At 43.4% G+C, this 14,282-nt stretch overlaps 1 long non-coding RNA gene across 1 annotated transcript in view; it reads left to right on the top strand.

Annotated features, from left to right (window-relative positions):
• The window catches only part of LOC143442535 (uncharacterized), a 100,715-nt gene extending 96,240 nt beyond the window's left edge, over positions 1–4,475 (top strand). The window contains exon 3 of the long non-coding RNA XR_013110777.1: positions 3,942–4,475. This is a non-coding gene — a long non-coding RNA (uncharacterized LOC143442535). The remainder of the gene's footprint in view (positions 1–3,941) is intronic.
• Positions 4,476–14,282: the final 9,807 nt, after the last annotated feature.

Here is a 14,282-nt window from a genome sequence, read left to right as displayed (position 1 = left end):
TATCAGAGGCTCTGAGACTCTTTGGACAGTTTGGGGTTGAACCACTGGGTATTGTGATAATAAGGAAAACATCTTTTCTGTTTCTTATAAATGTTTTGTCTTCATTCTTATTTCAGATCTGCATATATTAGCACTCGTGCACATGCACACACAGACACAGACATGCACACACACACACACATACACACACACACACACACAAAGAGAGAGAGAGAGAGAGAGAGAGAGAGAGAGAGAGAGAGAGAGAGAGAGAGGAGGGTTTTATTGACTTCAGGTATGCTGTCCTCTGTGATAATGCTTTCCTAATCCATCATTCACCAGACATTGCAAATGGCTTTGGAGATCAAGGACTTGGTTTTCAGCCCTGGCTCTCTATGACATCTGAGATATTGAATAGGCACTGAGTCTCTAAAGACTAGTTGCCCATCTCTAGCTCTCTGGGTGACCTGGGAAGTGATAAGTAACTGAAACAGCCATTACTGGACAAGCATATATATATTTTGGCTTCATTTTGTTTCTGTAATAAAAATAATCTGCTAACAAGCAACGTGGGGAGGAAGGGCTGCGCTGATCACCTAGTTCCAGTCCATCACTGAGGGGAAGTTAAGGCAAAAACCCAAGCACCAAGGCACATCAGATCCATAGCCAAGAGCAAAGAGAATAAACACTCTTTTGCTTACTCTCACCGGCAGGCTCTACTCCTGTACAGTCCAGAGCCACAGATCAGGCACTGGTGCTGCTGAGTCTTTCCAGGCAATCAGTTCTCCACAGATATGCCCACAGGCCAACCTGCTCTAGAAATTTACTCAACTGAAACTCTCTTCTCACATGATTCTCAGCTGTGTTACCAACAAGCACAGCACACCATTGGGCTTTGCACGGGATTCTCTTACAGTAAATGATGAAGATGCTGTTTCCTGGGTCTCCTCAAAGCCTTCAGAACCTAAACCTCTGACAGCAGACCCTCATGGCTTCCACTTTTCTAAATGATCCTCATATGAATTCAAGAACAACTCAATAATTCAGATGCCATTATATAGATGCAGTTTTCAGAAAATGTATTGCCCCTCTCTAACTATCCTGGACTTTATTGTTCTGCATTAAAAAAAAACAAAAAAAAAAAAAACTCTTTTATAAAATTACCCCTGCAGGAGCCTTTGACCATAGTGAACTAGTCAAAGAACACATGGATGAAGGCAAGCAGCCACCTGGCTGGAAAATCTGCCCTTCATTTTAGACCTGACTCACCAACCTTTTAAGGAAGCCCTGCAATGCTGTTGAGTGTGTGTAATGACCGGATGGGGATTCAGGCAGGAAGCTTGTCATACCTTGATGAACAATGAAAAAAGAAAAAGCTCTCTGTGGGTCACAGACAGGAAGATGAAGTTAGCCCAATGTTTGGAATAATGCAAGTCCAGTACATTGATGATTGAAGTGTTCAGTTTGCACAGATGGAGCAGTGAGCCTGTGCCTTTGTCACCCTTTTGAGTAGAGTTCTGTAATCATTCCTGATTTTCTACATGGGTGCCCTCCCATGTATCTTTGTGCTTCAGAGATGTGGCAGGGAGCTTGGGGCAAATAATTTTTTTAATGTTAGCGGAGGGATAGGGAGGCATTGGCTCAGGTGAGGTGAGACCTGCTTGATGTCATGGCTGAAAGTACATAGGTCATGAACACTGTGCTCTGGCCCAACCCTGATATACCTTCTTATTTTTTAAACTTATTTTTAATTATGTGTGTATAGGGTATGTGTAGTGCCCATTGAGGCCAGAAGAAGGTACTGGATTCTTCCTGAAGCTGAAATTACAGGCAGTTGTGACCTATCATGTGGATCCTGGGCACCAAACTCAGGTTCTCTGTGATAGCATCCTATGCTCTTAACTGCTGAGGTATCTCTCCAGTGACCGTCTCACCCCACCCCATGTTTCCTTAGAGAACAGTTCCTTCCAGAATTTGTCTGAGTTTTGTGCTGTATCCTTTGAGTAGACAGGCTATGAAGGCCCAGAGTGTTTTGCCTGGAGAGTCTGACTGTGGCTGCCTCTTTGAGGCCTACTTTAACATTCTGTACTGTTTTGTTTTTCCAATTTTCACAAAACAAATTAGGTTTCTCTTTGAATGGGTGCAGAATTGAAGCAGGAGGCCTATAAAATAGCTTGGAGTTATGGCCCATCTCAGAGGCGATTTTTTTTTCTAGCTCACCTAGGCTGAAATTACTGCAGTCTGCTCTCTGCAGCTCTTTGGAACTTATTCTCCATTTAGATTGTGTCCTTGTAAAAATAGGATACAGAATGACACTGCAGTTTCTGAAGAACAGTCTGGAAGCCTACGCTGTGCCTTGCTTATGCACAAATTCAAATAGGTTTGTTACAAAGCTACTTCCGTGAAGATGTAGGTTTTCCAACCTCTGAGATCTGCCATTAGCTCGGCACAGCATATCCCACCCGAGGGGTCCCAGGAGACCTCCTTGATGCTTTTAAAGAATACTTTCAGGGGTTTTAAAGTGAAATATAAAAGGAAAGTGGTTATGCTGAGTCCTGGATTTTAGCTCAGACTCTGTTTACTTCATCAGGACTACATTAAATCTCTCTGGCCTCAGACTTTCTCAGGGTGGGAGGGGCGACCTCCAGTAGTATTTTGGAAACAATGTTGTTTAGAATATATTGTGAAATACCTAAAAGTAACTGTACCCACAGGCAGCAGTGGTAGCATTTTTAATATGCTGGCCATCTGCTTGCCTGATTTTGGGATCAAAGTATTCTAGGAATTCTGTAGGTATGGTCCTGAATCCAGAGGAGGATGTATTGAGAAGCGTGTTGCTTGGTAGCAGATCAAGGGACCAGGAGTGGAAGAGGCACTGTGAGACTGCATAGAAACACTGTGCCTCTGACTTTGGGGGATTCCTTGGACATGCTGCTCTCTGGGCTCTCTAGTCTCCACCCCATGCCTTACATTTTCTGTGCCCCACCTAAAGGACACACACATACACACTCACACCACTCACACACATACACCACTTACACACATACACCACTCTCACACAAACATACACACCCACCACACACTCGCATACACACCACACACCACTCACACACACATACACCACAATATGCACACACATATACACACACCTCCCACACATATATCCTTACTACAACACACACACACACACACACACATACACACCCATCACACACTCGCATACACACCACACACCACTCACACACACATACACCACAATATGCACACACATATACACACACCTCCCACACATATATCCTTACTACAACACACACACTCACACCACTCACACACATACACCACTCACACACAAACATACACACCCACCACACACTCACATACACACCACACACCACTCATACACACATACACCACAATATGCACACACATACACACACACCTCCCACACATATATCCTTACTACACACACACACATACACACACCACTCACACTTACCACTCATATCACATCAGTCATATACATACACACACCACAAACTCACATATACAATACACATATACAGGCACACATTCAAGCACACCACACACTCACACAGCACGCTCACACACATATACCACACATAGTCACACACACCACGTACAGTCATGCACACATGTATAAAATCATACATGTGCACAAATACATATATACACATCTATGTATACTAACATGTATAAATATTCACACAGCACAGGCAGTTGCAACAGAGATCTGATGTCTTAACTGTTCTTTGCTACTTGATAGCACTTGGTGGACTCTTAAAACATCCTAAAAGAACAGTCCTGTTCAAACATGGCCACATGGGACCTTGTGACCTGGGTTGAGTTATCCATCCTAGGCCCCACTTTCTTTTCTTATCCTAGAACCTCTCATCCTCTCCCTTAAGTTGAAGTTCTTCTTCTCTCTCCCTTTCATGGTGCAGTTCCTGCCCCAGCTCACATGAAGCTCATACGAAGAGGAGATTCTAGCTCTCCCATCCTTTGTAAGTACCAGCCATAAGGGCGCTCCACTCGGCAGGTCATCACCAAACACCAGGTAGGCTAATCAGTAAGTTATCTACAAGCTATGCTGCGGGAAACAAACAATATGCTCCACAGATAAGCAGGTAGAGACAACAAATAGCTGTTATAAATGGTCGGAAAATAGATCGACAGTGATTTTAGTTTAGAGTCCATTTCTAAAGAAAGGTAATAGAAAAGGGAATAAACAGAAAGGTTCACCACGGAACAAATGGCTGCTTTTATTTAAACCCCAGCTACTAATAAAGCTGGTGATCTGAAAAAAGGAGAAAACCAACTTCACAGAAAGAAATCGAGGAGACTCTGACACCAGAGCTTTTCAGTCAGGAGACTCGCCTCTTAAAGATCAGGGCAGAGTTACTCAGCCCCAAGCTGGGATGCTCAGAGAATTAGAATCATACACACAGACTCCTGTTAGAAAGTTAGAATCATGCCGGGCGGTGGTGGTGCATGCCTTTGATCCCAGCACTTGGGAGGCAGAGGCAGAGGCAGGTGGATTTCTGAGTTCGAGGCTAGCCTGGTCTACAGAGTGAGTTCCAGGACAGCCAAGGCTATACAGAGAAACCCTGTCTCGAAAAACCAAAAAAAAAAAAAAAAAAAAAAAAAAAAAAAAAAAAAGTTAGAATCAAGAAAGTTTAAAAAAAAAAAAGAAAAAGAAAGAAAGAAAAAAAAACTTGAAGCAGAAATGAGTTAGAAATCAGATTTTTTTTTTCTCTCAAACTCATTTTCTGATATTACCAAGAATCGCTGCGCTGACTCAGCTGGGGCTCTGGGGAGCCATTCTCCAAGTCTATGAGGACCAAATGTCCCATCCATCCAGTGAGTTTGCGTGGGCTTCCTAATCAGCCTGCTTTACTTTTTGGTTTCCTTAGTTTTTAGGCTCTGTTTCTCAATCTAGACTAGGAAGGTGGTGATGGCCTGGGGGTGGGGTGCGGTGGAGGGGGGTGCTGGCACTATTCCAGGAGATGAGCAAAGTGCCCTGTTTGCAAACGGAATGTAAAGCACCATGTCGCTATCACAGTTGTGAGTCTCCCTCTTAAGTGTAGACTACACAGATATATTCTGCCTTACAAATATAGTCAAGCACAGGAGAAGGGTGGCTTAAAGGATGGCCTCATGAGGCATGAACAGGGGGAGAGAAAACCTTGAGTTTAGTAGATTTTAATTCCGTTTTAATGAATGTGAAGCTGACTGGTTTTTATGTAGAGGCTGGCCCACTAGGGTAGGTCATGAAGAAGGGCTGGGGAATGTGGCTCAGTTGATAGAGTGTACACGTCTAACACAAGTGATGACCTGGGTTCAGTTCCCAGTACCACGTAAACCAAACATGGCATTGCATGCCTATGATTCCAGCCACGAGGAGACACAGACAGGAGGATCCGAAGTTTAAGACCATACTTGGATACAGGGTAAATTTGAGGCCAGCCTTGGCTACATAAGGTCCTGTTTAAAGAAGGGGGCACAGGGTGCAAACAAACAGAGAAACTTGTACAAGGTCACATAGATCCCTTCAACATTCTTAAATTCTGTTTTCTCATTTTAAAAAATCATATTTCATATCAAATCCTTTTTTTGACATTTTTCTGCATAAGTACAATGCCTCGTGACTGTGTTTACTCACTTGTCCTCTCTTCACCACCCCCACTGACCCTCCTTGTTCCCAGTTAGCTCCCCTCCCATCTTTCCATTTTTTTTTCCCATTTAATCAAGGTGGCTTGTGTTATATGGATTGGAGCACTGGATAACTAACCAATGGCCACACAACAGAAGAAAATGACTTCCAGTCTCCTAGCAACCACAAACCGTCAATAGCTCTTCCCCCATCCATGATGAGTTGTGAACTGAGTCTGTTCAGTCTTGTGCAGGTATCCACAGTGTAACAGTCTTAAATTTGTAAAAAAGAGGTTGGGGATGGAGAAGACAATACCCAAACTAGAAAAATACAGGACTATCAAGAAAGAAACAGGGGGCTGTGACAGATACATGCCAGGCCACATGGCTGTGTTAGGTGGGAGAACCTGGTCTTCAGATCGGTAATGGGGACACTGGTGACTTTATAACAGGTTCAATCTGCTATTATTTGCAATTAGCTTATACTCACTTGGCAGTCTTGGTTGGTGACACCCAGCAAGGACACCAAAGCTGACCCTGTGCAGTGAGAGGCAGGAGCTATCTGTGGTGCCGACTCTGGCTTGAGGATGCTGTGTCAGCTCACCAAAGCTGTAAGGGCGAAGGTCCAGGACACACCTCACTTGGCTTTCCTGCCTTTCCACGGTTTCCTAAGGATGGCTCAATAGTGTGAAGCTCCCTCTCTGCCATCACGGCATCTCTTCCTGTAGGTGATTTTCTAATGTGAGGGTCTAAGCACACTGTCACATGTCTGGTAAACATGTTTACCGAACAAAAGAAAGGGAGCCTAAGCAACAAGGAGACAGTGTTTCCCCAGCAGGTCCCATCTAATAAGAACAGTGACTGCTTGGGGCCACTGGCCTATCACACTGCAGCAGCAATGGAACAATTAGCTTCCTTTCTCATGATGTTAACCTAGGGGTAAACTGATGTACTGACCAAACACACTAAATTCCATTAAGTGTACTGTTCAACTTGAATGCCTTAGCTACGGTCTGCACAGAGATTAGCAGCTCTTTGGGTTATACTGCAGCCCCATTGCAGTGAGAAACCTTAGCCATCAGATGCAGGAAAACCTTCTGCAGGAAGAGCCAGCTCGGCATGTGAGGGAGGTTTCCAGGAAAAGAACTCCTTTTTGTTTTTTCAGCAGGAGAAATGTTTTCATGAAATATATATTCTGATCACACTTTTCCCCTGTCAGAGCTCCCCTTTGATCTTCCCCATCCCCTTACCCACACAACTCCGCACTGCTTCTTTCTCAAGGGAGATAACACTTAGCAAAAAGTTATTGAAACGGGTTTAAGAAGCAGCTGGAGAAGCTTGTATGCAAGGATGCTGAGCAGAGCTTGACCATGGGGGATGATGGTTGTCCATAAAGTTAGGATACAGAGCCCTGAAATCCTGATTCAAGCAACCTCGGAGTCACTACACACACAATGCCAGTCAGAAGGACATCCACATCCCGAGTCTCCGCTCCATGAACAATTTCAGGGGACTTTCAAATTCAAGTGGGAATCAGCGACTCTCAGTATTTTCCAGGTGTTTCTTTCCTATGTGGCTCTGTTGACAGAGCCAGGCTGGATAGCTGATGTCCTGGGGCCCTCAAGATCGAATTTACACATCGAGCTAACCGTAGTCCATTTCTCTTACCAGGCTCTGTATTCATGAAGAGAAACAAGACACCATTCTTCAGTTGAGGGAAACCCCAATGTGAGACCGAAACATGTATGGTGTGATGTGCAGCAGTGTGGTTGGTCAAAAAGAGTGTCAAGCCAGTATCTTGAAACTTTATCCCACGAGGATCTTCCTGCTACAGTAGATGAATAATCCGAAGAAGCAGTATAAGCAGGTGAGCTCTGGTGGAAGCCTTGAGGTTTCCTCTTTCTGTGTGTCAAGTTTCAAAAGAACTTTCCAGTTTTCAGGGTTGGAATGGAAACTGGACAACCAAGAGGGGAACTGACTTAACTCAAAGGAAAAGGGTTTAGCTCCCCCGAGGATGGGATGGTGGCATGGTGGGAGCATGTGTTGAAACTCAGCTGCCATGTCTTATCTCTCAGTACCAAGATATAGGTGGCATCTTAGTGGAAGGTACAGCTGAGCAAGTGCAGGGGTTTCTGATGACCACTATAAACCTTGTCCACGTGTGCCATTGAGCAAAGGAAGTGTCTGGCTTTGAATAGATCGGATAGACATGGACAAGGAGTGTGGGGCAGCAGTCAGCACAGACCAAAGGCCTGAGAGAATGCTCTCTGTTCTCCTGATGTACATGCCTCCTCGACATTTCCCCCACTTTAATAAACATACCATGGAGTTGCTCCAATTTTTCCATTAACGACGTTTTCTGATCCAGTAACAATCTAGGTGTATCACTTAAAGTGCGACATCTCCAGTTTCTACTGCTCATCCCTCTGTTTTTCATGACAGTGAGCTTTAAGAAGTAACTTTGGATAGGTTTTTGTAAAATGTTCCTTAAAGTGGCCTTCTGTGACTGAACCAAGAACTATCAATGCTATGAATGACTGCAAGGATGAAGTGACCTTATCACATAGTGCCACCCACCAATGATAATCTTGATAACCTGGTTGAGTCACTACTGTTCTCTTCTTCGACTCTGCCTGTAGGAACCAATTCTTTAGCTCTCCGAAGGGGAGGCTGTTCTGCATAGATCTGTAATTATTTTGCATTTTGTTTTTCTTTCTTTCTATCTATCTATCTATCTATCTATCTATCTATCTATCTATCTATCTATCTATTTATCTATTTATCTATTTATTAAAATAAATATGTTTGAGTGTTCTCAGCTGTATTTAGTCCTTAGTCTATAATGCAACCATAAACACTGATGTTAAGTTTTTGCCTAGGTTGCTCAGCCTTGGTTGCTGCAAGTCCTACTGGTTTAGCTCTTACACCCTTCAGATACCTCCCATTCAGTTCTCTTTAGAAACTTTCTAACTTCCTCATAATCCTGGGAGCTCTACAATTAACTTGAGCCTTTCCTTCCAGAGTCCTAGGGTCAGTCATGTCCTTATGGAGCCCAGGTTCCTTTAATCATAGTATTCTAAAATCAAGGTCTGGGCATTGGGAGTGATTTTTGGTTCTGAAGAGGCACTGCTCTGGGGTTCTTCCAGCAAAAAGCTCTAGATTCTAGGAAAAAATGTATCTTAAGGGTTTTATTGATGTGAAGAGACACCATGACCATGGCAACTCTTATAAAGGAAAACATTTAATCAAAGCCAACTTGCAGTTGCAGAGGTTTAGTTCATCATCAAGGTGAAAAGCACGGTGGCATACAGGCAGACATGGTGCTGGAGAAGCCCCATCTTATTCTGCAGGCATCAGGAGGAGACTGTGTGCCACCACACTGGGCATAGCTTGAACATATGAGACCTCAAAACCCGCCCTGACAGTGACACATTTCTTCCAATAAGGCCACACCTACTCCAAACAAGGCCACATCTCTTAATAGTGCCACTCCCCATGGGCCAAGCATTCAAGTACATGAGTCTATAAGGGTTTTTCTATTCAAACCATATGTGTGTATGGTAACCCCATGCATTGACAGTTATCTGCCATTGCTTCTGGGTTCGCATATCTCTGATTACATTTGAGAGTGTGCATTTAAGAATGTACGTTGAAACATATCTATGCTTACATAGATGTTGATGCTTCCAATGCACAACCTACTGGAGCCTTCAGTGCTTAGAAGACTGCATCTTGAAACCATCTATTTACTGATCTGTCTCACCTCAGTCTCTTTACAAAGCAGCTGTAGAATTGCTGACCTGTGACCTCATGACAAAAAGCTTTAACAACTGAAGTATAACACCTCTGTCACTTCCTTCTCTCTCCTCTTTTAATCTCATCTAAACACCATTTGCAGTGTGTCTTGGGTCATCTCCTCCTCCTCCCTGTTCTCTAGAAAGCAGTAATGTCAGATGTTTACAGATGTTAGATTCCTTTTCACAGCATCTATTTCACCTTGGATTCCCCAGCATTTTGATTGCTTTTTGAATACTTTGTAGCTCATGTGTTAGTGTTCTTCTCTGTGATATAAAATTCTACAGTCCTTGACAGATCCAAGGAATGGTTTGTCCCTCCCTCTGATATCTTGTCAGATGCTCCTCTCATCCTAAACTTTCCTTTGAGAAAGTCATTTAATTCGAATTAGTATATAACAATATTCTCCAAGTAGTTCAAGACAGAAATAGTATATTGGTGAATTCTATATCAACTTACTCTTTCCTTTTCCAAACCATTTTTTTTTTTTTGTTCCTACTTGGGAAGACCTGCTGTGTTCCCAATTGTTACTACATTACCTTTTATAGACTGTCCCAATGAATGAAATCATACAATCATGGCTATTTGGGTCTGACTTTTTTTTTTACTTAACAAAATTCCTTTGGGTTTAACCATACTGTTAAATGGATCAATGAACAATTTAATGGTAGCCGTGATGGATGGAAAACTGGAGACCTGTTCTTTCCCTGGCACCAGGTAAATTCACCTACTCTATTCTCAGAGCTTTAGTAAATCTGTAACTTCAGGGAGGCACTCCAAAACGATAATGCTTTTTAGACTTTTCCCCACCTTGGCAAGTGGGTTTTTAAGCCTTATTTGAACTTATCTTAATTAAAAATTAATACAACCATTTACTATGTTAGGTTATTTAATATAGAGCAAATATATCATCTCCTTGAGGCAGGTACACTCTAGAAAGACTCTTAACAGATGCTACCTAGTTCTCCATAGTAGTAGTATCACAATTAACTTGTTTAATAAGTTTCATTGTTACTGTAACTGAATACCCCATTACCCCATTTGTGTGTATCTGTGTGAGTGAATGTATATGAATGTGTGTGATATATGAATGTATATTTGTGGAGGTGTATTATGCTTTTGTTCATGTAAGTGTATATATGTGTGTGAGTGTATGTATTTGTGTGTGTGCTTGCATGTGTGCAGAAACATGTATGCTGTGGTGTGAGTGTGGGCATGGAGGTCACAGAGCAACCTCAGCCTGCGTATGAGCTTCCAGAGATACACCTGTCTGTCTTACATCTTGTGGTAAGAAGGAGTGCTGTGATCATAGAAGCCTGTAGCCATATCTGATTCTGCATAGGACCTGAAGATCTAAATTCATGTCCTCGCGCTTGCCTGTGGCAAGCACTCTGTCCACTGGCCCCAGCCTTAGAGGACTTTAGGTGTGAGGTAGGTAGGAGCTGGGGGAAGGAAAATAGGTGTCTATGTCACTTGATCATGTTACATTTTCAGAAGACCTAGCATGTGCTTATGTGTAGAGCAGATGGCCCCAGAGCAAAGCTGGGGTACCTGCAGTAATTAGGAGGCTCCTGGAGTTATGGTGTCTTCTCTTCTTCCCTCAGTTCTACACAGGAACTGAGCCATCAGAGGGGGTAAAGTGATATAGCATTAATCAGGGGCATGTCATCAAGTAGAGGTACAGATCATGGAGGACACTGGGTTTCAGTCTTGTTAGCCATGCGAAATGAAAGCGCGCTTAAACTCTCTAAGCTTTGCTTTCTTCCTCTGAAAAATGAAAGCAATAACACCTGCCACGCCGGGGGTTGTTTTCAAATTAGATCATGTCAGTAAAGCATCCAGCACAGGCTGGGTTTATAAATGGTGTCCCACCCCAATCCCCACCCTGCCTTCTGTGTCTGCAGAGATTCAAGGTATGTCTTCATAAATGAACCGGGTTACACAGGGAAAGCTGGATTTTCTCTGGCTCTCTCCCATCTCCTCTTCGATTGCTATGTTGCATGTGAGTCAGCTCAACTCTAACCCAAAGACTTTAGTGCAGCAAATTGATCTTCACTCTTTGACAGTTACGAACTCCATTCCCACGGTGATGTCTTCTTATGAATCTGCACCCAATACCAAGCAATACAAATGTTTTTCTCAGTGGCATCTGTATATTTCTCTTTCTTTGTTTCTGTCTCTTTGAGCTTTAAGTTCATTGGCCTACAGAGAGAAGAAAGACTAGAGACTTGTTCATTTTGGAAGACCTTCCTATTGGTCCTTAGATCATAAATCTCTTGTCCTGTTGTGTCTCCTATGTGAGCCTCTGAGAAGGCCGTCTCTACCTGAAGTCAGTCCCTGTCTACCTCAGGTGGCCCAAGTCTCTTTCCCCTGTCTGCATTCCTATTCCTGAGGAGCCAGCCTCAAGGGGCCTGCTCTCCAGCTTCCCCAGGAACAAACCAGCAAGTGAACACAGTACAGTTACAGTGTCTCCTTTTCAGCTGTGGCCCCTGTTTGGGGTACAATTCCAAAAGATTCTAAGCTCTTCCCAAAGTATCTGAACTTGGGTCCCGAGGGCTTCAGCATAAGACCACAGCTATCTCATTCATAAGAAATACCTACAACTTGTTGTAAAACAGATGTTTGAGCCCCAACCCAGATGTTCTGAATCAGCATCTGCTGGATGGGCTCAGAGGACATGAAGCATGTGAGAGAACACACACTGGAGTTTTGACCCTTAAGCATAGCCCTGTGGCTAGAAACATGAGCATCACCCGGTTGCTGATAAAATGCAAACTCAGGCACCATCCAGACTCCATGAACCAACCTAGCAAAAGTCCAAAATTTTTGCTTGCATATGGCAGATATTTAGAAGCTTTGGATGTTCAGTGGTTCTCTCCACCAGGGAGACTTTGCTTCCTTATACTTCTCTGTCAGCTTCATATCAACCATGCAGCCGGGAGACCATTGCCTTGGGGACAGAAGTCTTCCTTGAAATGGATGAACCTTCCTTCCTAGAGTTGACGTTCAAATCTGACTTATCTGCTCCTGGGAGATTGTTATATACAGTGCAGTTTAAAGGCCATTCTATAGTCTCCTGTGATTCACTCTGTGCAACCACAGGCTTCCTCCTCCCTAACTGTGAATCACCAGGGAGTTCACAGCTCTATTTCCTCCTTATAGTCAGGATGGTGACACAGACCTCTAGGCAGTTCCTTCTCCTGAGCTCTGGATGAACAGAGGCCCATTTTGTCCTGGGTTCTTTTGAGCAGAGGGCTTGCAAAGCTAGCCTTCCATCTCAGGGCAAGCTGGTGGAAGAAAGGGTGCAGGTCACTGGGAACAGACTGAGTCTGCAGTGAGATTTGTTCAGTAAAAGAGCATGAAGACCTTTTAATAATTGTGTGTGCCCTTCAGATTTGGATAGCTGGTTAGATCTGATGTAGGTCAAGTGCCTAATAAGGACAGGGATGATGGCAACTTTCTTGCAATGGTGAGCTAGTCAGAGATGTATTTGATTCTGAATTACCTCATGTCTGGAAGCACATACCAACTTTGCCCTATAGCAGTTTGAACAGCTAGGAGACTTGGAGGAAGTGGGATTACCTCACCTAAGGCTGTTACATGCTGGTGTTGATTGATTGGCCACATCTTCTGTCAGTGTAGGGAAGATGGGAAGAGGTCAGCCAGCTTGGGTGATTCAAGGGCTTAACAGTGCCTTTGATGGAGCCTTCCATTCCTGGAGGTGGATGCCTGGAAGCTGGACATGTGGTAGCTGAGTATTAAATACTCAGTATCATCTCCAGGTTATTCAGGCAGAATATGAGGTGCTGTTCTCAGGGCCCACCAACAAGAGGACTGAATTCCATTAGATAGTGGTGTTGGCTCAGGATTTAAAGGGATCAAGAGAAGAGAGGATTGACTAACATCACAGACCCATGAAGATCTGACAACTGGCTTCTAAGGGTGAATAGAAACTCAGTAATGAAACACACAACTTGAGTTGCATTCAATTATGACTGCTTCCATTTCTCAGTAATGGAGATGCTTCTAATCTAATTATCCTATGAAACTGATTTATAAATCATCCATTTATTTTGGCTTTGGTTGAAGAATAAAACAACCAAGGAGCTGGATATGAGATTTTGAAGCTGAAAAAAAAAAATGCTTGCCTTTAGATTAAAAGTCTGAGGACTCATCCTCAGGATGAGTTAGGTTCTTGCCAACTCTCTGGGGAATTATTCTTATTTCTGAACCAAAAAAAAAAAAAAAAAATAGCTAATGTAGGTGGTATGCTCTTCTGCCTTGCTAGAAGACCTAGAGACCTCTGCAGCAATGTTGGAGAAGGCCTAGGTAGAGAAGACCAAAGAAGGGCTGGCAACCAGAGCCAGTAGGCTTTAAAGAAGCTGAGGTGGATGAAAAAGAAACAAGGGTTAATTAAACAGTGTCTGAATAAGAGGGGCATATAAGTGGCAAGCATGGATAGGTCGAATAACGGGAATCAACAGCTCACACAGTCAGAGAAATTGCTAGAAAACTGAACTGAGCTGATGGGAAGAGATAGGGGAGTCTGAATGCCTGGGCAGTGAGCTATTCCTGCAGACCAGTATGCTACTGTGTATAAGGAGGCTACTGTTTCTATCCTTTCTGCATTGTGCCTGGCAGGTGAACAGAAGTCTGTGCAACTTGAGCCTCACTCATCTTAGAAAAGTAAAAGACACCATCCATTGCTGGTCTAGAAGAGACATAGGGAGGGCTTCCTGGTCTCCCTAGGTGCATCAGTGTAGAGATTATTAATTTTTTTTTGCAATTGACTTCCCTGCTATGAGCCACCACCCTGGCTACTTGTTAGCATGGGGGAA

This window comes from Arvicanthis niloticus, chromosome 6, assembly GCF_011762505.2.
Source record: "Arvicanthis niloticus isolate mArvNil1 chromosome 6, mArvNil1.pat.X, whole genome shotgun sequence".
NCBI lineage: Eukaryota > Metazoa > Chordata > Mammalia > Rodentia > Muridae > Arvicanthis > Arvicanthis niloticus.
This window is presented reverse-complemented; position numbering and strand designations above follow the sequence as displayed.